The sequence below is a fragment of the Hyla sarda genome, chromosome 5 (assembly GCF_029499605.1).
Source record: "Hyla sarda isolate aHylSar1 chromosome 5, aHylSar1.hap1, whole genome shotgun sequence".
NCBI classification, from domain to species: Eukaryota; Metazoa; Chordata; class Amphibia; order Anura; family Hylidae; genus Hyla; species Hyla sarda.
Window position 1 is genome coordinate 50634041 of NC_079193.1, and position 25983 is coordinate 50660023.

The following is a 25983-nucleotide window of genomic DNA, read 5'->3' on the forward strand; positions in this document are numbered from 1 at the left end:
AGCGAGTTCGCTCTGCACGTAATGACGGGCGATACAGGGGACGGAGCATCGTTACATCACGGCTCCGCCCCTCGTGACGTCACGACCCGCCCCTATCAATACAAGTCTATGGGAGGGGGTGCGGCGGTCGTACATCTTATCCCCTATCCTTTGGATAGGGGATAAGATGTCTAGGGGCGGAGTACCCCTTTAAAGGGGTTATCCAGGAAAAAAAATGTTTTATATATCAACTGGCTCCAGAAAGTTAAACAGATTTGTATATTACTTCTATTAAAAAATCTTAATCCTTTCAGTACTTATGAGCTTCTGAAGTTAAGGTTGTTCTTTTCTGTCTAAGTAATCTCTGATGACACGTGTCTCAGGAACTGCACAGAGTAGAAGAGGTTTGCTATGAGGATTTGCTTCTAAACTGGGCGGTTCCCGAGACATGTGTCATCAGAGAGAACTTAGACAGAAAAGAGCAACCTCAACTTCAGAAGCTCATAAGTACTGAAAGGATTAAGATTTTTTAATAGAAGTAATTTACAAATCTAGAAAAGAAAAAAAAGGGGATATGTGCAGCTCACAATTATATATTCCCCGAGGTCAGACGGACAAGCAGCTATACCCAAGCTGCAATATACAAAAATGTGAAAAAAAAGTTTTTTTTTTGTCTCATGACTACTGAAGAAAGGGTCAGAGAATAGAACCCTGAAACGCGTCTAGTCTGTGATTCCATCACTGAAAAACCGCTGCATCTGAACTGCACAATTAACTTTGTGGTATTTGCACATCCTGTACCTTAAGAATTGAAAGCTTCGTTGATCTGATCCAGCATTGCAGCCTAATCCAGCCCGGTCCATAAAGCCAGAGAGACTTGGAGGAGAGAGCCCGGGAAATTCTAACGTCACACACCAGTACCACGAGGCTATCAGCTACAGTGAACAGCTTTCCCCGGCCAAAGGCTCCCTCCTGGTCACCAGCACAATCGTGACCTGCTTTCTTCAGCACGTATCTCTCTGCAGCCACATCAATCACAGCTGTCAGCGCCCGAAAGCACTCTCACAAACCAGCGAAACCTGAGCTGTGATCTCTGCTAAGGACGGGTAACACTGTACATCACTAAGACCAGGGGAGTCAAACACCCGGCCCGCCAGACCTCGTCATGTGGCCCGCCGCCGGCTGCCAGCCTTCACCTTTAATCTCGCTTTATTTATTTTTTTAAAGAAAGCCGCCTCTTCAGCGCATGCGCGGCGATCCTCCTTCGGTCCTCCTGGTCCTCCGCCTCTATGGTTGTACATCAGGGAAGTCCCGTGCGCACAACCATAGAGACGTGGAAGGAACAGGAGGACGGCAGGATCATCACAGGAGGACGCACGCAGGGCCTGGTAAGCGTTATCTTCTTCAGCGTTCCGGTCACCGCTCGACCGGTCCTGGCACCTACTGCTATGGTCCATATGCCATAGCAGTAGATGTGACCCCGGGCCGGAGGAGCGGTGACTGGATCACAGTGGGGGCAGCACACAGACATACAGCCTCCAGCCATACACTGCATATGGCTGGAGGCTGTATGTCTGTGGGGAGGGAGGGGGGGGGAGGGTGCTGCCAACCTAATGTGGGGGGAACTATACTGCCAACTAATGTGGGGGAACATGCTGCCAACTAATGTGGGGGAACACGCTGCCTACCTAATGTGGGGGGAACTATACTGCCAACCTAATGTGGGGAACATGCTGCCAACCTAATGTGGGGGGAACTATACTGCCAACTAATGTGGGGGAACATGCTGGCAGCTAATGTGGGGGAACATGCTGCCTACCTAATGTGGGGGGAACTATACTGCCAACCTAATGTGGGGGAACATGCTGCCAACTAAGGTGGGGGAACATGCTCCCTACCTAATGTGGGGGAACTATACTGCCTACCTAATGTGGGAGGAACTATACTGCACCTAATGTGGGGGGAACTATACTGCCTACCTAATGTGGGGGGAACTATACTGCCAACCTAATGTGGGGAACATGCTGCCAACCTAATGTGGGGGGAACTATACTGCCAACTAATGTGGGGGAACATGCTGGCAGCTAATGTGGGGGAACATGCTGCCTACCTAATGTGGGGGGAACTATACTGCCAACCTAATGTGGGGGAACATGCTGCCAACTAAGGTGGGGGAACATGCTCCCTACCTAATGTGGGGGAACTATACTGCCTACCTAATGTGGGGCTGCACCTAATGTGGGGGGAACTATACTGCCTACCTAATGTGGGGGGAACTATACTGCCAACCTAATGTGGGGGGAACTATACTGCCAACTAATGTGCGGGAACATGCTGGCAACTAATGTGGGGGAACATGCTGCCTACTTAATGTGGGGGGAACTATACTGCCAACCTAATGTGGGGGAACATGCTGCCAACCTAATGTGGGGGGAACTATGCTGCCAACTAATGTGGGGGAACATGCTGGCAACTAATGTGGGGGAACATGCTGGCAACTAATGTGGGGGACATGCTGCCTACCTAATGTGGGGGGAACTATACTGCCAACCCAATGTGGGGGAACATGCTGCCTACTAATGTGGGGGAACATGCTGCCTACCTAATGTGGGGGGAACTACAAGGTACTGTACATTGCAGTAGGAGGGGTAGTCTTATATGGCGAGTATATCCCAAACTCTACATTTTAACTGTAAAAGTTGGGGGTCGTCTTATACACCCAGTCGTCTTATACGCCGGCATATACGGTATGTGGGGGGGGGGGGGGGAGGGGTCCTACAGATACAACCGGCCCTTTGAGGGTGACCAAACTGCTGATACGGCCCCCGATGAATTTGAGTTTGACACCCCTGACTAAAACTGTCAATTGCTGATACTTTGTGTCTATATACTTTCATTTTCAAAGGAAGCCTATTGCAACTGTATTTAGTACTATCTACTACTGTGAACTGCCAAGGACTTTTGTTTTAAGCAGGATTGCACAAGAGGACTTAACCCATTCAACACAGTTTATGCATCAGTGATGAATTCTATCAATTCTATAAATTTTTTATATTCTTAAATATTTTATTGTGAGATATATATTGTTTATCCCCTCCACAAGGGCCCTCTGTGGGGGAAACTACAATCATTTATATATATATATATATATATATATATATATATATATATCAGAATTTTATAATAAACCGTATTATAGTTAATCATAACTGAAGCACAATCTCTTACTATTGTATTGGATTTTAGTATTTATTCTCCTGGAGGTCTGGACAAAAAAAAAACGAATTTACAAATCTGCTTAACTTCTGGAGCGAGTTGATATATATATAAAAAAAGTATTTTCCTGGATAACCCCTTTAACATATATAAATTAATATTTAATATTCATACAGCTAAATAACCTAAATAATTAAACATTGATACCTGCCCTAATCTTTTTAATGTTAGGCTAATACATTTTCTCTGAAAATGTCACTGTTTATGAGGAAGAAGGATTTTTTTTAATGCTATTTTTACATTGTTTGCTGCTTATGGTACAAATGGTGACGGAGATTATTGATGTTATTATAGGTTTTATTATGTTATTAATCTTATAAATCATGGTGATTCCTGTGAACCATAAATTTGATATTTCCAAAGGAGAGTACTGGTAAGTTTAAAATGCAGACTCCATGTTTGTTCCTAGGTTAATAGAGACACCTAGTGGATGCTTTGCATAATGCAATATTACCGTTTGAACTTCACATAGTCATAGGTCATACGGGTATTCCCCAACCAGGGTGGCTTGAGCTGTGGCGAAACTACAACTCCCAGTATGTCCGGACAGCCAAAGGCTGTCCGGACATGCTGGGAGTTGTAGTTTTGCAACAGCTTACAGCACTCTGGTTGGGGAACACTGAGTTATACAGTACATATACTGTTGGAATGGGAAAAAAGGGAAGACTGCTGTAAAATATTTATTTTCATCTGCTTTTAAAATTTAAGTCATCCAAAAGGTTACATTATATTATCTGATTTTAGACTAGTGGCAGCAATTCAGTGACCAGTCTTCGTGATTATACAATACATTGTTGTTGTTTTATTAACATATTAGTACCAAAATACAACAACGACTAAATAAGTGTCTTTGCTAAGGATTTTATATACATTTGAGGGCAAATGTCAGGGAAATAATGTTTACAAGAAGAAAAAAAAGAGAAATAAATAAATTAATGAATTAATTTAATTAATAAATAAATCCATGAATAAATAAATACACACATAAATAAAAAAAAATAAAAAAATGAATACATACATAATACACACATAAATAAATAAATAAAATAACTACATAAATAAACAAGCAACACAGACTATGATAGAATATAGCAAAACACCACAGTGGGACCCAGGCTAAAACCCCAGTTTGTAAAATGTCATTATTTTTATATGATAAAAAACATATATATATATATATATATATATATATATATATATATATAAGAGATTCTTATTATCCGTATAGATGCTGACTGGATGAAAAGAACCCTCCAATAGATGTTGCCACTCTTCTAAGGCAAGCTTTATAGCGAGGAGTTCCCGATCTCCGATAGAGTAGTTCCTTTCTGCAGGTGAAAAAGTCTTGGAGGAAAAACCACAGGTAACAGTTTTGCCCTCTGAGGTTTTTTAAGTCAAGAGGGCTCCAGCTCCTATGGATGAAGCACCTACCTCCAAAAAGAAGGGTTTCTCAGGATCAGGTCTTGAGAGGACAGGAGCAGAGGCAAATCCAAGAGACCAAGACGTTGGATTACAGTTCTTTTTCGTGAGCGCCACAATTGGGGCGACCAAGGAAGAAAAATGTGGAATGAACTGACAATAATAATTGGCAAAGCACAAAAAGCATTGTATAGCTTGAAGGCTAGAAGGGCGAAGCCAGTCCAAAACTGCAGACAACTTTTGAGGGTCCATCTGCAAACCTTTGTTGGAGACAATGTAACCAAGAAATGGAAGACTTGATCTCTCGACTAGGCATTTCTCAAGCTTGGCATAGAGAGGATTATCCCTGAGGCGCTGAAGAACCTGTCGGACATGAGAGCCATGCTTCTCCAAATTGGACGAGAAAATCTGAATATCATCAAGATACACCACTACACATGTATAAAGTTAATTGTGGAAGATGCCATTAACGAATTCCTGGAAGACCGCAGGAGCGTTACAAAGGCCAAAAGACATCACAATATATTCAAAGTGTCCATCATGGTTATTACAGGCCGTCGTCCATTCATCACCTTCACGTATTCGAATGAGATTGTATGCTCCTCGCAAATCCAATTTGGAGAAAATCTTGGCACCCCATAGACGATCAAAGAGTTCAGAGATCAAAGGTAGAGGATAGCGATTCTTGATCGTGATTTTGTTTAATCCCCAGTAATCTATACAAGAGAGCCCTCCTTCATCCCGACAAAGAAGAATCCAGTACGGGCAGGGGAGGAGGATTTTCAAATGAAACCCTTTTGGAGGTTCTCTTAGCCTGTGTCTCTGGGACTGACAAAGGATAAATTCTTCCTCGGCGAGGCATTGTCCTACGTTGTAGATCAATAGGACAGTCATAAGAACGATGTGGTGGAAGAGATTCGGCATGTTTTTGCAGAACACATCTGAATAATCCTGATAAGGAAAAGGCAGGCTCGGCATAGAAGGAGGTGTAGAGATAGTCTTAGGCTGGGTAGACTCAAGACAGTGGTTTTGACAAAAACGTCCCCAAGAAGTGACCTCACCAGATTTCTAGTCGAGCCACGGTGTGTGACGTTGAAACCAAAGAAGACCAAGAAGAAGTTCCGAAGTACACTAAGGAAGAACATAGAACTCAATCCTCTCCTTATGTAAGACTCCTACATGCATGATGAGATGTTCAGTGCGGTAAAGCACCGTTCAATTAAGGTGTTCTCCATTGACAGAAGAGATATCCAAAGGCTTAGCAAGCCGAGTTACGGGGAGACGATGTTTATGGACCAAGGAAGCAGCAATAAAATCTCCTGCCGAACCTGAGTCCAAAAAGGCTGAGGGTAAGAAAGATGTCTTAGGAGAGGTATAGACTTGGACCAGCATGGACAAATGAGGAGAGGCAGTATTTACACCAGGGGACGCCTCTCCTACGTCTCCTAGGTGCGAGCATTTCTTGGATGCTGTGGACGTTAAGAACAGTCTTTGAGAAAGTGCTCCGGACTGGCACAATGAATGCATAAATTCTCACTGCGTCATTCTTTCTTGCTGTGTTAGCCGAGTTCAATCCACCTGCATAGCCTCATCGGCAGAAGCCAAAGTAGGCGATAAAGGAAGATGTTGGAACATGGGTGCCAGACGGGGAAATCGCCGTGTAAGGACAGGTTCCCTCTCCGTGTAAGTTCTTCCTAACTCTCGGCAAAACGCACATCAATCCGAGTGGCCAAAAGGATTACTTCACTAGAGCATCCTTGATTCTACTAGAAAGTCCTTTTTTTTAATGTAGCACACAAAGCCTCATCATTCCAGGCCAATTCGGAAGCTAAGGTGCGGAATTGAACCGCGTAATCGCCAACTTAAGATTCCCCTAGCAACGGTTCAGTAAAGCAGTCTCAGCAGAGGAAACCCGTGCAGGTTTTTCAAAGACATTGCGGAATTCGGAGAGAAAGGCCTGCAGGTTAGAAGACACCAGATCATTATGATCCCAAAGAGGAGTAGCCCAGGCCAGGGCTTTTCCAGACAGCAGACTGACCACAAACACCACTTTAGCTCGCTCGCTGATCCGCCGTGAGTTCCAAATGCATAGAGCACTGGGTCACAAAACCTCTACACAACTTGGGATCTCCTTCATACTTTGTAGGGAAGGATAAATGAAGCTTAGATCCGGAAGAAACTGTAGGGAGTGAAGGAGCATCTAGAACAGGTTGCGGATGCTGCTGTTGTTGCTGATGAACGGGAAGAAGCTGTTGCATCATAGCAGACAACTGATTCAGTTGCGCCTGATGAGCTAACTGTTGTGACTGTTGAGGCACGGTGGAGGAAAGATCCATAACATCAGGCAGAGGCACCCCAGCGAGATCCATGGCCGGATCTTACTGTAATGGCAGTGGAGTAGTGAATCTGCTGATCCTGTGTGGACGATGGTGTGGGCCATACCAGGGAGTGGAGTCTAAGGTGCCACTGGTTTTCACCAGAGCCAGCCGCAAAGCGGGATGGACTTGATGTGGCAGGAGGCATCCAGGTCGGTATTCCCTAATAAGACTCGTCCACACAGGCTGCTAAGGTGATATGTTGCACAGGTGGGATGAGGAAAACTCATAGTTTGGACAGGCAAGACGTCAGGGCAGGCGGCACAGGAGCGTGGTCAGGAACGAAGCTAGAGGTCTGGAACACTGTAGACAACACACAACTGAACACTTTCTCTAGAGCTAGTGAACACATAGATACAGCAAGGACAGGAAGGAAGTGTGGAGTTAAATAGACACAGGACCAGACAAGCACCAATCAATGGTGCACTGTCCCCTCAAATCTGAGGATGCCGGCGCACGCACCCTAGGAGGCGGGGGCGCATGCGCCGACAGCAGAGAACAATGGAGGGGACAGAGATGCAGCAGCACGGAAGGATGGGGCCAGAGCGAGTAGTCAGCCAGCACGTCTGGCTGCAGCATTACTTGTAACAATATCAATTATTATTATCTTTATAGTTTTGTTTCCTTTTTCTCTATTTTTTAAGTTAAGTTTGCTTTCAATATTTTAATATTTTATTGTATTTTATACTTGAAGCAATGTGCTAATTGGTAATGATACATCTTTAAATTTGTGTGTTGGCCAAGTGCTCCATCCCATTTTGTGTGTACCTTTAATATAATAATGGTACGTTTTAATATAAAGGTGCTGCATTTAAAGGTGCTCCATTTTTGCGTTGCATTCCTGTAGTGGATTGAGTTCCATCTTTTCTATACAGTTACTATACAGTTTTCTCTTTTTACTAATCCTACCTCAATCTAAACCAATAGTAGGGCCAATACAGTTTCCAAGAAGCAACGGGTGTTCAATGCACAAAACATAAATTATCACAAGAGCACCAAACTCATGAAATAATGAAAAATAGAAAATCTTTATTCAGGATACATAGATATAAAGCATAATTAAAAAGTTCAGCAGCAGTCAGAAAAAGTTCAGAGACCAGATGCATGTTTTTCTCCATACAGTCACAACAATCTGAAGGAGATTTATCAAGGGATTCAGAGGTTTTTTTTTTTGCTTGCAAAAGTCACACAAAAATTCGCACGTGCGCGTAAGCAACTTTTTGTGCGACTTTTGTGGGTAAGCAAAAAATACCTGTCAGCCCTACCTAAGCAATTTTCAGTTTTCACTTTGCACATAAGCAAAAAAAAAAAAGTTGCAAACCCTCTTCAAAAAGTTGCAAGTGTAAGCCAGGTCAGACCTGGCTTACAAACTTGCTCGACAGCATTCACAAAAAGTTGCAACCGTGACTTTTTATGCGACTTTTTGCGCAGCTCTGCTCCTGCTAGCTGTTGCAGAACTACAACTCCCAGCATGTCCTTACAGTGAGGACATGCTGGGAATTTTAGTCCCAACAGCTTGCGGGCAGGTGATAGATGCGGTCGGGAGGCCAGGGAGCGGAGCAGGCCGACAGTAATATGAAATGACATCACTGTAATTTCATATTTCCCGGGCAGAACTGTGATTGGTTTAGACCTCCAGGCCAATCACAGCTGCCAGAGGGAAATATGAAGTTACAGTGCTGTAACTTAATTTTCCCGCTGAGAAGCTAGGGAATGGAGCACAAACCACCCGCTTCCCTGGCTTCCTTGTCACCCACCCATGCTGCAGGACTACAACTCCCAGCATGTCCTTATTGCAATGACATGCTGGGAGTTGTAGTGGTGCATCGTGGGCAGGCATAAGATTTGCGGACAGGTGACAAGTTTGTCACCCGCCCGCACATCTCCCTCCCGTGCCGCAGGACTACAACTCCCAGCATGCCCTTACTGCAAGGGCATGCTGGGAGTTGTAGTCGTGCGATGCGGGCGGCAGGAGATGTGCGAGTGGGTGATAATAAATGTACTAACCTATTTTCTGTGTTCCATTTCAGATCCGTGTATCCTGTGGACTACTTCGGATTCATTGGACTACTACGATGACCAGCATTTTTTTTTTTGTTTAATGTTAACTAGCTGAGTACCCGGCGTTGCCCGTTTTTTCCTTCCTAATCCTTGTTGTGGAAGAAAATCAACAGAGGAAGCTTTTGACTTCATATCCTGTCCTCATATATTGTTGTCATATCTCAACCCCATATCCCGTCCTCATATCCCGACCTCCTATGCTGTCCTCCTATCCCGTCCTCCTATTGTGTCCTCCTATCTCGACCTCATATCCCGTCCTCATATCCCGTCCTCATATCTCAACCTCCTATCCGACCTCCTATTCCGTCCTCCTATCTCGACCTCACATCCAGTCCTCATATCTCGTCCTTCTATTCTGTCCTCATATCCCGTCCTCCTATCTTGACCTTATATCCCGTCCTCATATCTCGTCCTCCTATCCCATCCTCCTATCTCGACCTCCTATCCCGACCTCATATCCCGTCCTCCTATCTTGACCTCCTATCCCGACCTCCTATCCCGTCCTCATATCCCGACCCGTAATATGTGTACCAGGTATTGAAATATCTCCACCGAAGTTATGTGGGAACATACATTTCCCATTGATTTGCATGGGACTTTAAACAAAAACCCTGACCCTCACAAATGGGGGTAGTTAAGGATTAAATTAATTATCCTATATTTTAAGTGGACATATAAGTAACATGTGACCAAGTATTATCGAAATATCTCCAGCGGTTTGTAAGTTATTCAGTAACATACATTTCCCATAGACTTGTATGGGACTTTAAACAAAAACCCCGACCCTGGCAAATGGGGGTGAGTAAGGGTTAAATTACGTATCCTATGTTTGGTGTTGACATATAAGTAACATGTGTGCCAAGTTTCATGTTAATATATTTTGCCGTTTGGACGTGATGCTGGAACATACACACATACATACACACACATTGTCCCTCATTTACCATTGCAAACCTGACATGTTTTTTCGGGTTGTGTGCCAGATTCTGTCGCATTGCACCAGATTCTGTCGCAATGTGCCAGAAATTCTGTCTACGCAAGATTTTGCGCCAGAATGTGCATCAGAATTGAAAAAACCCCGACTAACTCTCTATTTTGATAAGAAAACCCAAAAGAGGGGCGTGACCGCCAGGAAAAGGGGGCATTGTTTCCAAAAAGGGGCGTGTTTCCAAGATTTTCACAAAAACCCAACATATTTACTAAGGTTTCCACAGAAAATGTGGATTTGAGCTGAGGAAAACCCAACAGATCAGAGCATGTGTAAAAAAAAAGCAAAGTGTAGGGAAAGTGGAAAATGTAGGGAAACCTTGGAAAATAAATTGTAGGGAACTAAAACCCACAAAGAAACCTACACAACACTCTTAGTAAATAAGGGTGATTGAGTTTTATATTTATAGAATATCTATGTTGGTTGAGCCTGGTTCTCAGGTCGCATTTCGTTTCCCCAACATAGATAAGTTTACACAGGCACCAAAGTATGTACACTATATATTCGCTCTCACAGGTAAGATAGAATTTGATGGGATAGGTACGCTGCGTCATTGGGTGTGTAAATACACTACCCTTTTGTATGTACCTACAACTTACACATCTTCTGCAGGGGAAATAACCCTTGGACTGAACTGTTAGATACTTTTGTGTTTTTTTAGAGCTTCCTGAGATATCTGATTTCACTAAGCAATCTTTCAGATTGCGTGCCCTGCGGTATGACATCAGTGGAGGGAGTCTAAATTCAGGAATATCAGGGTAACTATCCTGAATCAGATGCCAATGTCTCCTAACTGATTGTGCGATGTTACCCGAAATTTCATTATATGTGGAAATGAACGGAATGCGATTCGATTGGTCTTTTTTTTACGACTAGATGTATGGTTTTGTTGTCTTTCCATTTTCACCCTGTTCACATGTTGTGATATTACCCTGGTTGGGTAACCCCTATCCTTAAATTGTGTCACCATATGATTGATCGCTCGGTCAAATTTAGTATCAGAATCAGTGATCCTGCTCGCCCTTAGTAGCTGGCTATATGGGAGGGACGAGATCATGGGTCTAGGATGTGCGGACTCAAATTTCAGCAAAGTATTGCAGTCAGTTGGCTTCTGGTATAGATCTGTAGAAAGTTTGTTACCTACAATTGTAACTTCTGTATCCAGAAAATTAACTTTCTGATCTGAAAAAGTTAAAGTAAATTGTAAGTCAGGGTCAATGCTATTCAGAAAAGCTTTAAATTCTTCTAGCTCACTGATGTCACCTTTCCAAATGAGAAAGACATCATCTAGAGTGGTGGGACACATAGATGTGTTCTTCCTCAAAATCCGCCATTACAATGTTGGCGTATGTGGGTGCCACGTTGCTGCCCATGGCAGTCCCACGTAATTGGAGGTAGACGGTCTTGTTAAATGTAAAATAATTGTTCTCCAGGACAAAAGTTAGTAGTGTAAGGATGAAATTAATTTGCTTACTGGTAAGGTTAGTTTTCCTAAGACCTCTATCCACGGCTCTAAGACCTCTACTATGCTGTATCGAGGTATACAGCGAGACTATATCAAATCTGGCAATGATACAATTGTCCGGGAGAGCAATATTGGAAATAACGGATAGAAAGTGTATTGTGTCCTGCAGGTACGATCTTGTATTGGTGGCCAGTGAGCGCAATACCTTATCAAGAAATATTGAAACATGATTTGAAAGGGAACCTCTGTCGGAAACTATAGGCCGCTCAGGGGGATCAATGAGGCTCTTATGAATTTTCGGCAGGAGATATAATACCGGTGTAATGGGAAACTCCACTAGTAAAAAATCCCTTAATTTCTTATCAATGACATTCTCTTCTATAGCTTTACCCAGAATGGATTCCAACTGCTGCACCATTGTTCCTCTGGTATCTCTTTGCCAAACTTTATATACCTCCGTATCACCCAATTGTCTCAACGCTTCCCTAAGGTACATGCTCCGATCCATGACCACAACCCCACCACCTTTGTCAGCTGGTTTAATGATGAGGCTGTGGTCATGGATCAGTTCCTACATTGCCAGGATTTCATTATGTGACAAATTAGGATGTTTAAGTCGTGTTTGTTGTCGTCTTAATTTAGCAAAATCTCTCTCTCTGTATTTGATTTTGTATAGCATATTTATGTATGCGATGCCTTAATAATATATGTTTTTACACATTGTTTATATATGGTAATTACTATTTGATGATGTCACTACTCTGTAATTGGTTGGCTTATATAAGCCTCATACATGTCACTTATTAAGCACTTGAGAAAGCCAGCGTGAGGCTGGAGAAACGTAGTCTCTCACATCGTTGGAATAAATTCACCTTTCCTTTGAAGTCTACCTGTGGTGTGCTGCTTCTATATTTTTCTATACATTGAGGAACCAGTGGACCGAGGTTCAGAATATGCGGGCACCCCGATTTCTTTTCTTCTACATATTCCTGGAGGTGCTGTTTTTATTGGATATCTATCTAAAGGTCAGCAAACGGGCACTCCACTTTAATATGGACATTGATCTACAAGGCAATATGGATACTGCTTCAAACCTACAGCCCTCTGATGTGTTTTCATACACTAAGACAGACACTGACCGCATATTGGGGAGTCTCTCTGGGGACGCAGCATTTTTGCATAACCCTTCCAAGATAGACCTGCAACTTCACCTGTCCACCCTGAGTGAGTACTATAAAACCCACAAAATACCGAGAGGCATGCGAGCGCAGCCTAAGATGAATTCTTTCTCTAATGATATGGATTATCGTGCATGTTATGAGGCTATATCTAATAAGTATGCTATGGACTTAATTCTACTCAATATCGAGTTTCTCCAGAGGGATTTATCTAACATACAAGCTAAAGTTTCAGAAGTAGAAAATGCACTTAAAAGTACCTTAACCGAGGAGGAATGGAGCGAACTATCAGAAAAACAAACCAGTTTTCTTGCTAAACAACGCAGTCAGATTGAAGAGACTAAGAGACATAAATGGTTTAGAGACTGCCAGGATTATGCCAATGGGCGCATCTACTCATGGGAGAATCTCATCAATAGACAACAACAGAGACAAACATACGCAGGAGGAGAAGCATCCGGAGATAATTACAACTTCAACAAAGGGGTGAAACAACATATCAAAACAACACAACCTTTTTTAGGGGATACGCCGTCCGTAGGGGGTGGCAAAGAAGAGGAAGCCACAAGCATTTCAGACACTATAAGAACCAGAGCACAAAAGACCTCCAAGGGAGCGCCAATCAAGATGCCATACAAGAAGAAATAGAACATTCAAACAACAAGACTGTGGTAAATATCTCCTCACATGTATTATCTGAACAATAGTTATGTCTTTTGTCCAAGGGTTTGAGCTTTTGTCCTACCTCATATAACGATTGGTTCCAACTTGAAATAGATACGGTATGGTTTATTAGAAAACTTAAACTTAAGATTTGGTTCCATAATCGCTCTGGGGTGAATCAGGAGGATGGATCTGTTCCATCATGTATCACACCACAGAGCGATACGTTCACTTTTAAACAATACGAGTTACCAGGGTACAGTGAGTTTCAACCACCTATAGAATCTCATGCTGTTTCTACATAGTTTGATTGTATCAAAAGAGATTTTGCTAAATTAAGACAACAGCAAACACGACTTAAACATCCTAATTTGTCACATAATGAAATCCTGGCAATGCAGGAACTGATCCATGACCACAGCCTCATCATCAAACCAGCTGACAAAGGTGGTGGGGTTGTGGTCATGGATCGGAGCATGTACCTTAGGGAAGCGTTGAGACAATTGGGTGATACGGAGGTATATAAAGTTTAGCAAAGAGATACCAGAGGAACAATGGTGCAGCAGTTGGAATCCATTCTGGGTAAAGCTATATAAGAGAATATCATTGATAAGAAATTAAGGGATTTTTTACTAGTGGAGTTTCCCATTACACCGGTATTATATCTCCTGCCGAAAATGCATAAGAGCCTCATTGATCCCCCTGGGAGGCCTATAGTTTCCGGCAGAGGTTCCCTTTCAAACCATGTTTCAATATTTCTTGATAAGGTATTGCGCTCACTGGCCACCAATACAAAATTGTACCTGCAGGACACAATACACTTTCTATCCGTTATTTCCAATATTGTTCTCCCGGTAAAATGTATCATTGCCACATTTGATATAGTCTCGCTGTATACCTCGATACAGCATAGTAGAGGTCTTAGAGCCGTGGATAGAGGTCTTAGGAAAACTAACCTTATCAGTAAGCAAATTAATTTCATTGTTACACTACTAACTTTTGTCCTGGAGAACAATTATTTTACATTTAATGAGACCTTCTACCTCCAATTACGTGGGACTGCCATGGGCAGCAACGTGGCGCCCACATACGCCAACATTGTAATGGCGGACTTTGAGGAAGAACACATCTATGTGTCCCACCACTCTAGGAATCTCCTGGGGTGGTGGAGATACATAGATGATGTCTTCCTCATTTGGAAAGGTGACATCAGTGAGCTAGAAGAATTTAAAGCTTTTCTGAATAGCATTGACCCTGACTTACAATTTACTTTAACTTTTTCAGATTAAAAAGTTCATTTTCTGGATACAGAAGTTACAATTGTAGGTAACAAACTTTCTACAGATCTATACCAGAAACCAACTGACTGCAATACTTTGCTGAAATTTGAGTCCGCACATCCTAGACCAATGATCTCGTCCTTCCCATATAGCCAGGTACTAAGGGCGAGCAGGATCACTGATTCTGATACTAAATTTGACCGAGCGGTCAATCATATGGTGACACAATTTAAGGATAGGGGTTACCCAACCAGGGTAATATCACAACATGTGAACAGGGTGAAAATGGAAAAACAACAAAACCATACATCTAGACGTAAAAAAGACCAATCGAATCGCATTCCGTTCATTTCCACATATAAGGAAATTTCGGGTAACATCGCACAATCAGTTAGGAGACATTGGCATCTGATTCAGGATAGTTACCCTGATATTCCTGAATTTAGACTCCCTCCACTGATGTCATACTGCAGGGCACGCAATCTGAAAGATTGCTTAGTGAAATCAGATATCTCAGGAAGCTCTTAAAAAAAACACAAAAGTATCTAACAGTTCTGAGAACCAGGCTCAACCAACATAGATATTCTATAAGGAAACAACGGGCTGACCTACCGGTATTCAAGTATTTCTTTGTTGCCGGCCATGTTGAAACTGATTTAAAGTGCATGATAGTGGACCATATCCCTCCGCTATATAGAGGTGGTGATAGACTGACCCAACTACAGACAAGGGAACTTAAGTGGATTTTCCTACTTGATAGCTTAAAACCTAATGGACTTAATGTAGAGTTCACAGTTCTGCCTAAAATGATGAAGCGTTAACAGATTGAGCCCCATGTGTATGGTCATGACTGTTTTACTGTATGTTGTAAAGTGATATGTAATGCTTATGGTTTCTCTTTTTAATACTTGTTTCTATTACATTTCAGTATTTTACCGACATCTGAGCCTGTCCATGATGCCATCCTCACCGAGATGATCTATTCAACATCAAGAAAAAAATCATCATTATCAAATGAATAATCTTTTTGCCCTCACCCATAGCAACCCGGTACTGTACGCCACTTATCGTTTCTCCTTGCCTTTTTCTGTCCTTTCTTTGAGGAATTGCCAGGACACTTTTTCATTCAAGGGGAACACTAATATTGTCACAAGAATGCATTGAATCCACGAATGTTGGGACATATGGTTGACACTTCCCTATAACTGTGTGGGTAAGGGATGACAGAATATGGATGATGAGACCTGGCCTAGGCTATTTGTACATCTCCTTTTCAACGCGGGTGTTATCCATGTCTATGATGTACACCTTTAAAGCACTTCCCTTTATACCCTATACACAGGGGATTGCTGTGTCACAGTCCCAGAATGCATGTTTAGTATGAATTTTGTGACGGAATTGTTTCCCTTGTAATGAATTAGCCTTCTATGATTTACCTGAGCGATGCACTCCCTGATCGGAACAGCTGTGCGCTCTAGGATCCTGAATCGCTCCTGTTGCTAAGGACAATTTCTGAGGTGTTTGGCATATTATTCCTCTTCCTTCACCAGTGCGCATGCGCTGGATTATGGCCGAGACCAAGTTACTATGGACGCTAAGCTGCACTGAGAATCTCACTGATCGCGAGACTAGGTGTGACGATCCGGAGGTTGCTATAGACGCTTGGTGACGTGCTCTTACACCGGAAGCCTAATCAGCTGTAACCACGAGATATTGGCGTCCCGGAAGGATGGTGTCATGAGAGCGGCTCAGCAGGTATTCTACATACAGTAGAATTATGGGCTTATTTTATGGACACTTTTTACACGTCACAATCGGGTGACACGCAGATGTGGATTTGCACTTTATACACATGCATTTGATTTTGTATAGCATGTTTATGTATGCGATGCCTTAATAATATATGTTTTTACACATTGTTTATATATGGTAATTACTATTTGATGATGTCACTACTCTGTAATTGGTTGGCTTATATAAGCCTCATACATGTTACTTATTAAGCACTTGAGAAAGCCAGCGTGAGGCTGGAGAATCGTAGTCTCTCACATCATGGAATAAATTCACCTTTCCTTTGAAGTCTACCTGTGGTGTGCTGCTTCTATATTTTTCTATATATATATATTTTTTTTTTTTTCCACAACTGTGTGTTCTGAATGAAGTCATTTATTTGTATTTGCTTATGTGTGCGAAAAAAATGGTATTCTAAAGTGATTTAGAGTTTTTTACTTTTACTTTTTTTACATGTGAGCCAAATTTATCAGCCCCCTGTGATAGCAAAACAGAGCAAAAAAACAAACAAAAAAAAAAGCCTACAGTACTTACTTACCAAAGCAACGATTAAAAATTTCCTTTTCTGTGACTACATAATAATAAATTAGTGGTGACAACATGCATGCAAAGATATATGTATAAATCCCACACAAAAAACCTGCACAGAAGCCATGTGAAAGCAACAGGAGATATAAAATGTGATACAGCAACTATGAATGGTTGGTATGGAGAGCTAGAAAACAGGGGCAAGGTGTGTTAGAAAGTAAATGGCTGAAAACAACTACCATCCCCATCCCACCAAGCTATCCCCTATGGTAAAGGACAAACAAAGGCTGAAACACCAATAACATAGACCTGAGTCTGCACTACCCCTACACCGTTTTGTTACTCGCTTCATCCGGGAGTCCCTGATGAAGCGAGTAGTGAAACGGTGTAGGGGTAGTCTGTGACCAGACTCATGTGCGTACAACAGCAGGTCTATGTTATTGTTGTTTCAGCCTTTGTTTGTAATAATAATAATATAAGCCTAATGTTGTAAAAATGTTGTAAAAAATGTTGTAAATGTTGTAAAAAGTAAACAAATGTTTAACAAATGATGCCAGCATAAAGTAGGCATGTTGTGGATGTGAATTAATAACTAAATTTATTTAGCATGACTATTTCTCTTACAAGTAGTGAAACATAGAGAAATTAATTTTTCAAATTTTTCACAATATTTTACAGTTTTTCATAAAAAAATCGCTTCATGTATCAACAAAAATTTACCCCTAATATAAAGTACAATATGTCTCGAAAAAAACCATCTCTGAATCACTTTGCTAGCTAAAAGCAGTCCAAAGTTATTACCATTTAAAGAGACACATGTCAGATTTGAAAATAACGGACTGGGTCATGAAGGCCAAAACTAGCTGGGCCATGAAGGGGTTAATTATGTTTTATAGCTATGTGTCCTGAATAAAGATTTTCTATTTTTCATTATTTCATAAGCTTGGTGCTTTTGTGATAGGCTATTAATCCTCGAATGCTGGTTTTCTTATATATTATTTGTTTTTATTATGTTATTTAGGCTGGGGAGGGCCCAATGGTCCTCGCCTACCCTGGTAACATCAGGCTGTTGCTGTTTGGTTGGTATCTGGCAGAGAATAAAAATACAGGATCAACACACGTTATTTTTCACAAGTAAATAATTTCACTTTCAGCCAGATACCAACCAAGCAGCAACAGCCTGATGTTACTAGGGTGAGAGAGGACCATTTTTATTAGCCCTTCCCAGCCTAAATAACATTAACTTGTGAATGCCTAGGCTCAGGAGCGTCAAGATTGATGCTCTTGGCCTGTTGGTATCAGCACTTCCCAGTACCCCTGTGGTGGCGGGTGTCAGAGTAATAATTGGAGGTAAGTGCTAACTGTCTTTGGGGCTAACGCTAAGCCGCAGCATAGTAATGGATTCTATAAGATGTCATCCACTACTGAGCCTGTCAATTAAAAAAAAAAAAAAAAGCACAACCCCTTAACCTCTTAAGGACCGAGCATTTTTCTGTTTTTGCACTTTCGTTTTTTCCTCCTCACCTCTTAAAAATCATAACCCTTTCAATTTTGCACCTAAAAATCCATATGATGGCTTATTTTTTGCGCCACCAATTCTACTTTGTAATGACATCAGTGTTTTTACCCAAAAATCTACGGCGAAACGGAAAAAATGTTGTACATTTTTTAGTAAAATTGACACCTTCACTTTATTCTGTAGGTCCATACGGTTAAAATGATACCCTACTTATATAGGTTGGATATTGTCGTACTTCTGGAAAAAATCATAGCTACATGTAGGAAAATGAATTTGTTAAAAATTGTCATATTCTGCCCCTTATAACTTTTTTATTTTTCCACATACGGGGTGGTTTGAAAGCTCATTTTTTTGCGCCGTGATCTGAAGTTTTTAGTGGTACAATTTTTGTATTGATCTGACTTTTTCATTGCTTTTTATTCATTTTTTCATGATATAAAAATTTACTAAAAATACGCTATTTTGGACTTTGAATTTTTTTGTGCGTATGCCATTGACCGTGCGGTTTAATTAACAACATGTTTTTATAGTTCAGACATTTACGCATGCGGAGATTCCACATATGTTTATTATTATTATACTTACATCATTTTTTAAGGACCCAGGGCGTAAAGTTACGCCCTGAGTCCCGGTCCTGCGATATAACACGGGGTCACACGCATCATATCGCGGTGGGCCCGGCGTCATAGTGAAGCCGGTGCCGCACGCTATTAACCCTTTAGCCGCACGCTCAAAGCTGAGCCGCGCGGCTAAAAACGAAAGTAAAAGTGCCCGGCTAGCTCAGGGAGCTGTTCGGGATTGCCGCGGTATAATCGCATCCCGAACAGCTGTACTACAGGAGGAAGGTCTCTTACCTTCCTTCCTGCAGTCTGATCGCTGAATGAATGCTTCAAGACTGAGATCCAGGCTTGAGCAATCAATCGCAGAAAACACTGATTGATCCATTCCTATGGGGATGCATCAATCAGTGTTAAAGATCAGTAAATGCAATGTTATAGCCGCCTATAGGAGCTATAAAATTGCATAAAAAAAGTGTAAAAAAAAATCATTAACCCTTTGAATTATCCCTTCCCCTAATAAAAGTTGGAATTACCCAGCATTTCCAAGAATAAAAAAAACGGTGTAAATAAAAATAAACATATGTGGTATCGCCGTGTGTGGAAATGTCCGAATTATAAAAATATACTGCTTTTTAAACCGCACGTTCAATGGCGTACGCAAAAAAAAAATTCCAATAAAATGAATAAAAAGTGATCAAAAAGTCTGATCAGAACAAAAACCGTACCACTAAAAACTTCAGATCACGGCGCAAAAAATGAACCCTCATAGCGCCCTAAACACAGAAAAATAAAAAAGTTATAGGGCTCAGAAAATGACAATTTTAAACGTACAAATTTTCCTGCATGTATTCATGATTTTTTTCTGAAGTGATACAAAATCAAACTTATACAAGTAGGTTATAATTTTAACCGTATGGACCTACAGAATAAAGGTAAGGTGTCATTTTTGCCGAAAAATGTACTGCGTAAAAACTGAAGCCCCCAAAACTTATAAAATATTGTTTTATAATCAATTTTGTCGCACATTGATTTTTTTCCCGTTTCACCGTAGATTTTTGAGTAAAATGACTAATGTCATTACAAAGTAGAATTAGTGATGCAAAAAATAAGCCATTATATATAATTTTAGGTGAAAATTTTAAAGAGTTATGATTTTTTTAAATGTAAGGAGGAAAAATTGAAAATGAAAAAAATGGAAAAAGCCCGGGTCCTTAAAGGGTTAAAATTTTAATGAGGAAACTTTTTATTCAACTATTTTTTTTTTTTACACTTTTAGTCCTTTAGGGGAATTTTAGAAAGAATCATTAGATTCCTCATACAGATCAATGTGGTTTCATAGAACTACATTGATCTGTGTGCTCTGCGCTCGATTGATAAAGCCTTTTCCTGCCTGGCTTTATCATTCACGGCATAGGATGTGAGGTAAGGACTCCGGCTACCTCAGCAGTGGATCATCCCCCCCAACCCCAGCTGGGGGCTGGCCGGTGAGTCGGTAACCCGCGCCATACAACGGTTGCCGTCTCAGGACGAGCCTGCTCGTCCTTAGATGGCAACCAGCTAAAAAATATTTTACTACAAAAAACACTACTCCACAAGCCCTCATTAACCATTTTATTTAAATTAAAAAAAAAATGCTGTTCGTCCAAGTAGTTCTCCAAATACGACGTGGTCCACAGAATACACAAATCTGAAATGTGAGGGGGAAAAAAAGGGTTAGTACATTTTTGGGCACTCTCCCCTCAGTGAGAGCACCCATAATACAGTGTGTTCCAAAACAGGGTGCCCCCAGTTGTTGATAAACTACAACTCCCTTTGTTCTAAGACATTTGGCTGTCTGGGAATAATGGGAGTTGTAGTTTGGGTATGATGGGGGTTGTAGTTTAGCAACAGCTGGAGGCTCGCTGTTGCTAATCTACAGCTTCTATCATTCCCAGACATCATCCCATTTTTGTGGTAAAATAGATGATGTCATTACACAGTGCAATTGGACCTGCATACAACAAGCTCTTAAAGGGGTCGGTAGATGAAAAATGTAAAAAGGTATGGATTTTAAAGGCGAAGAGGAAAAAAACTAAGCCAAAACAGGCGGCATCAATGAAGGTTTAAACATGCAACCTTTAAAATCCAGTTTTAAAACAGTAAAAGAACATTATCAATCCTTAATAATCTCTATTTCCTCACTTTACTATGTCACCTTTCAATGGCGTTCTTTACGTGCTTTACCAGAGATTGCACAGTAGTGGGGCTATTCTTGCATTAGGTCCGCAGAGCATAATGACACACACAATAACAAGATTCTTTGGGGGAGATTTATCAAAACTTGTGCAAAGGAAAACCTGCCCAGTTGCCCATAGCAACCAATCAGATCACTACTTTCATTTTTATGAAGGCCTGTGAAAAATGAAAGAAGCGATCTGATTGGTTGCTATGGGCAACTGGGCAACTTTTCCTCTGCACAGGTTTTGATAAATCTCCCCCTTTGACTTTTGTATCAGTTTGCATTGTAGTCTATTTTGGCCACTAGATGTCAGCAAATAATTTATTTTTATACCAAAAGGCATGACACATAGAAAAAGAAAAAACATTTAAATGATTTAAATAAAATGTCACTTCAAGCTACAATCATTTCTAATGATATTAATGTGGTATGGGGTGTGATGCAAAGGTGCAAATGAAATTACCCCAGGGACAGATGGCATTAACCCCTTGTATTCAGGACATAGTAATATAGTATGATACAGTAGTTCATAAGGTTGAAAAAAGACCAGAGTCCATCAAGTTCAACCTATAACCCTAATGAGTCCCTACTGAGTTGATCCAGGGGAAGGCAAAAAAAAATAAAAAATCATACTAGAGGGAAAAATTCCTTCCCGACTCAAAATATGGCATCAGAATAGATCCCTGGATCAACGTTCTATCCCTATAGATCTGAAATCCATAACCAGCGATGTTATTACTCTCCAAAAATGCATCCAGACCCCTTTTGAACTCTTTCACACAGTTCCCCATGACCTCCTCAGGCAGAGAATACCACAGTCTCACTGCTCTTACAGTAAAGAACCCCCGTCTGTGCTGGTGTAGAAACCTTCTTTCCTCTAGACGTAGATGATTCCCCTTGTTATAGAAACAGTCCTGGGTATAAATAGAACATGGGAGAGATCTCTGTACGGTCCCCTGATATATTTATACATAGTTATTAGGTCGCCCCTAAGCCTTCTTTTTTCTAAACTAAATAACCCTAATTCTGATAATCTTTCAGGGTACTGTAGTCCTCCCTTTCCCCGTATTACCCTGGTTGCCCGTCTTTGAACCCTCTCCAGCTCCACTATATCTTTCTTGTACACTGGTGCCCAGTACTGTACACAGTATTCTATGTGTGGTCTGACTAGTGATTCGTACAGTGGTAGAATTATTTCCTTGTCGTGGGCATCTATGCCCCTATTGATGCCACCCATGATTTTATTTGCCTTGGCAGCAGCTGTCCGACACTGGTCACTGTTACGCCGAGCGCTCCGGGTCCCTGCTCCTCCCCGGAGCGCTTGCGGCATTCCTCTCTCTGCAGCGCCCCGGTCAGACCCGCTGACCGGGAGCGCTGCACCGACATTGCCGGCGGGGATGCGATTCGCATAGCGGGACGCGCCCGCTCGCGAATCGCATCCCAAGTCACTTACCTGTCCCGGCCCCCGGCTGTCATGTCCTGGCACGTGCGGCTCCGCTCCTCAGGGCGCGCGCGCGCCAGCTCTCTAAGATTTAAAGGGCCAGTGCACCAATGATTGGTGCTTGGCCCAATTAGCCTAATTAGCTTCCACCTGCTCCCTGGCTATAATACCTCACTTCCCCTGCACTCCCTTGCCGGATCTTGTTGCCTTGTGCCAGTGAAAGCGTTTAGTGTTGTCCAAAGCCTGTGTTTCCAGATCTTCTGCTATCCATATTGACTATGAACCTTGCCGCCTGCCCCGACCTTCTGCTACGTCTGACCTTGTCTCTGCCTAGTCCTTCTGTCCCACGCCTTCTCAGCAGTCAGTGAGGTTGAGCCGTTGCCAGTGGATACGACCTGGTTGCTACCGCCGCAGCAAGACCATCCCGCTTTGCGGCGGGCTCTGGTGAATACCAGTAGCATCTTAGAGCCGGTCCACCGGCACGGTCCACGCCAATCCCACGCTGACACAGAGGATCCACAACCAGCTAGCCGAATCGTGACAGTCACTACAGCTAAATTTACTATTAACTAAGACTCCTAAGTCCTTTTCCACGTCAGTTGTCCCAAGTGTTCTCCCATTTAATACATAATCCCAGCCCGGATTTTTCTTCCCCATGTGCATTACCTTACATTTATTAGTGTTGAACCTCATCTGACACTTCCCAGCCCAAACCTCCAACCTATCCAGATCCATTTTTAACAGTGCACTGTCCTCTATTGTGTTTACTTCTTTACAGAGTTTAGTATCATCTGCAAAGAATGCTACTTTACTATTCAACCCCTCTACAAGATCATTAAGAGATATATTAAATAGGACAGGACCCAAGACTGACCCCTGTGGTCCCCGCTAGTAACAGTCACCCAATCAGAATAAGTACCATTAATAACCACCCTCTGTTTCCTATCACTGAGCAAGTTATTTACCCACTTACACACATTCACCCTCAGCCCAATCCTTCTCATTTTATGCTCCAATCTTTTATGTGGCACCGTATTAAATGCTTTGAAAAATCCAGATATACGACATCCAGCGATTGCCCCATGTCCAGTCTGGAGCTCACCTCCTCATAAAAGCTGATCAGGATAGTTTGATAGGACCGATCCCTCATAAATCCATGCTGATATGGAGTCATACATTTATTTTTATCAAGATACTCAAAATAACATCTCTTAGAAAATCCTCAATCAATTTACATACAACAGATGTTAAACTAACAGGTCTTTAATTCCTGGGGTCACCTTTTGACCCATTTTTAAATATTGGCACCACATTTGCCATGCACCAGTCCTGGGGAACAGTCCCTGTTACAATAGAGTTCCTGAATATAAAAAATAGGAGTCTGTCTATCACATTACTTAATTCCTTTAGAACACGGTGGTGAATGCCACCTGGACCTAGTGATTTTTCTATTTTGATTTTTTTGTAGGCAGCACTGTATCGATGCCAGGGTGTGGATTATCCTCAATACCACCAGAAGGTATACCTGCTTGTGGCTGCAGACTGGACTTGAGGCCTCCTATGATTCTGGACACACACCTAGACTCGACTGCACTGGACCTCAGCAGGAAGCAAGAGAGCAAGGAAAGAGAGCGAGCTAGCTCTTCCCAGGGCTTATATGCGGAGACTAGCAGGGAGCCTATAGGCCACTCTTGGGTCATCGGGTCACTGATACCTCCTGGGTAACAATCACATGACATCTCACATGACAAGCGTCTTAAAGTTATAACACTTCTTTACACATTTTATAATACAACACTTGGTGAAGCATATGTACATGGGGGAACAAGTGTAAGGGAGGCCCAGGAGACACAGCAGTAACACCTCCCGTACTGGGCCACCACATTAAGGCAATGTTTAGGAACTGCAATTTATAAACCTTCTTTCTATAATGTCATTCAGCTACATACACTATTTCAATGGCCTACAACCTGGCCTCTCAAAAGTACAACCTCCAGCAGCCCCTTACACCTTAATACCAAAGGTGAACATGTAGGCCCAGAATTATTAATTAGTCTGCAACAACAGACAACAGTGCAAACATAGACAGACAGACTGTATATCCTCCAGATTCATCAAGGTGCCTCCAACTGATAAATCTGGTGAATCTGGAGTTTACATCAACAATTTTTTTGTGCCAGAGTTTGGTGCAATTTTTGGCTAAGCCTTTTCCACTAAGCCACATCCATTTTCAACAGAGGGCACTCCTCTCTGGTGGATGAGGGGGGAAAGTGAAAAAAAAACTAGTGTGGAGAATTTGCTATAGTAAATCTCAGCCTTAATATAAATTGTAAAACATCTTTTGATGGGTTCACTATGGTTTTTTTCTCCTGCATTTCACTGTTTCCAGTTTATTAGGTTAATGCCCTTAAAGGGGTACTCTGCAACTGGATAGAGGATAAGATGTCTGAACACGAATGTCCTGCTGCTGGGATCTCCCTGCAGCACCCGGCATTCGTTTAGAACACCAGCTACGGCACCGGAGGCTCTTGACGTCACGGCCATAGCCCCTTGTGACTTCACGACCACGCCCCCTCAATGCAAGTCTATGGGAAGGGGCGTGGCTGCTATGACACCCCCTCCCATAGACTCACATTGAAAGGGAGGGCGTGACGTCACAAAGGGGGCGTGGACGTGATGATGGTGCCACAGGAGAGATCGCGGGGGTCCCAGCGGTGGGACCCCTGCGATCAGACATCTTATCCTCTATCCTTTAGATAGGGGATAAGATGTCTAGGGGCAGAGTATCCCTTTGAGGACGAAGCCCATTTTGGCCTTAACGAGCGGGCCAATTTTCATTTTTGCATTTTCGTTTGTTCCTCCTCTCCTTTTAAAACCCATAACTTATTTTTTCACCTACAGACCCATATGAGGGCTTGTTTTTTGCGTGAACAATTGTACTTCATAATGACATATTTCATTTTACTGTAAAATGTACAGAGCAAACAAAAATATATTATTTGCGGAAATACTTTTGAGGGGTTTGGTTTTTATGCAGTGCACGTTATGGTAAAATGTGATTAAAACATTACCCGATTTGTATAGTTTTTATATTATTGTACTATTTAAAAAAAAATGCTAACTTTTTAAAATAAAATTGGTATGCATAAAATTGTAATTTTCTGATCTTTAAATTTTTTCGTATACAGGGCTGTGTCAGGACTAATTGTTTGCGGCATGATCTGTAGTTTTAGTTGGTCCCA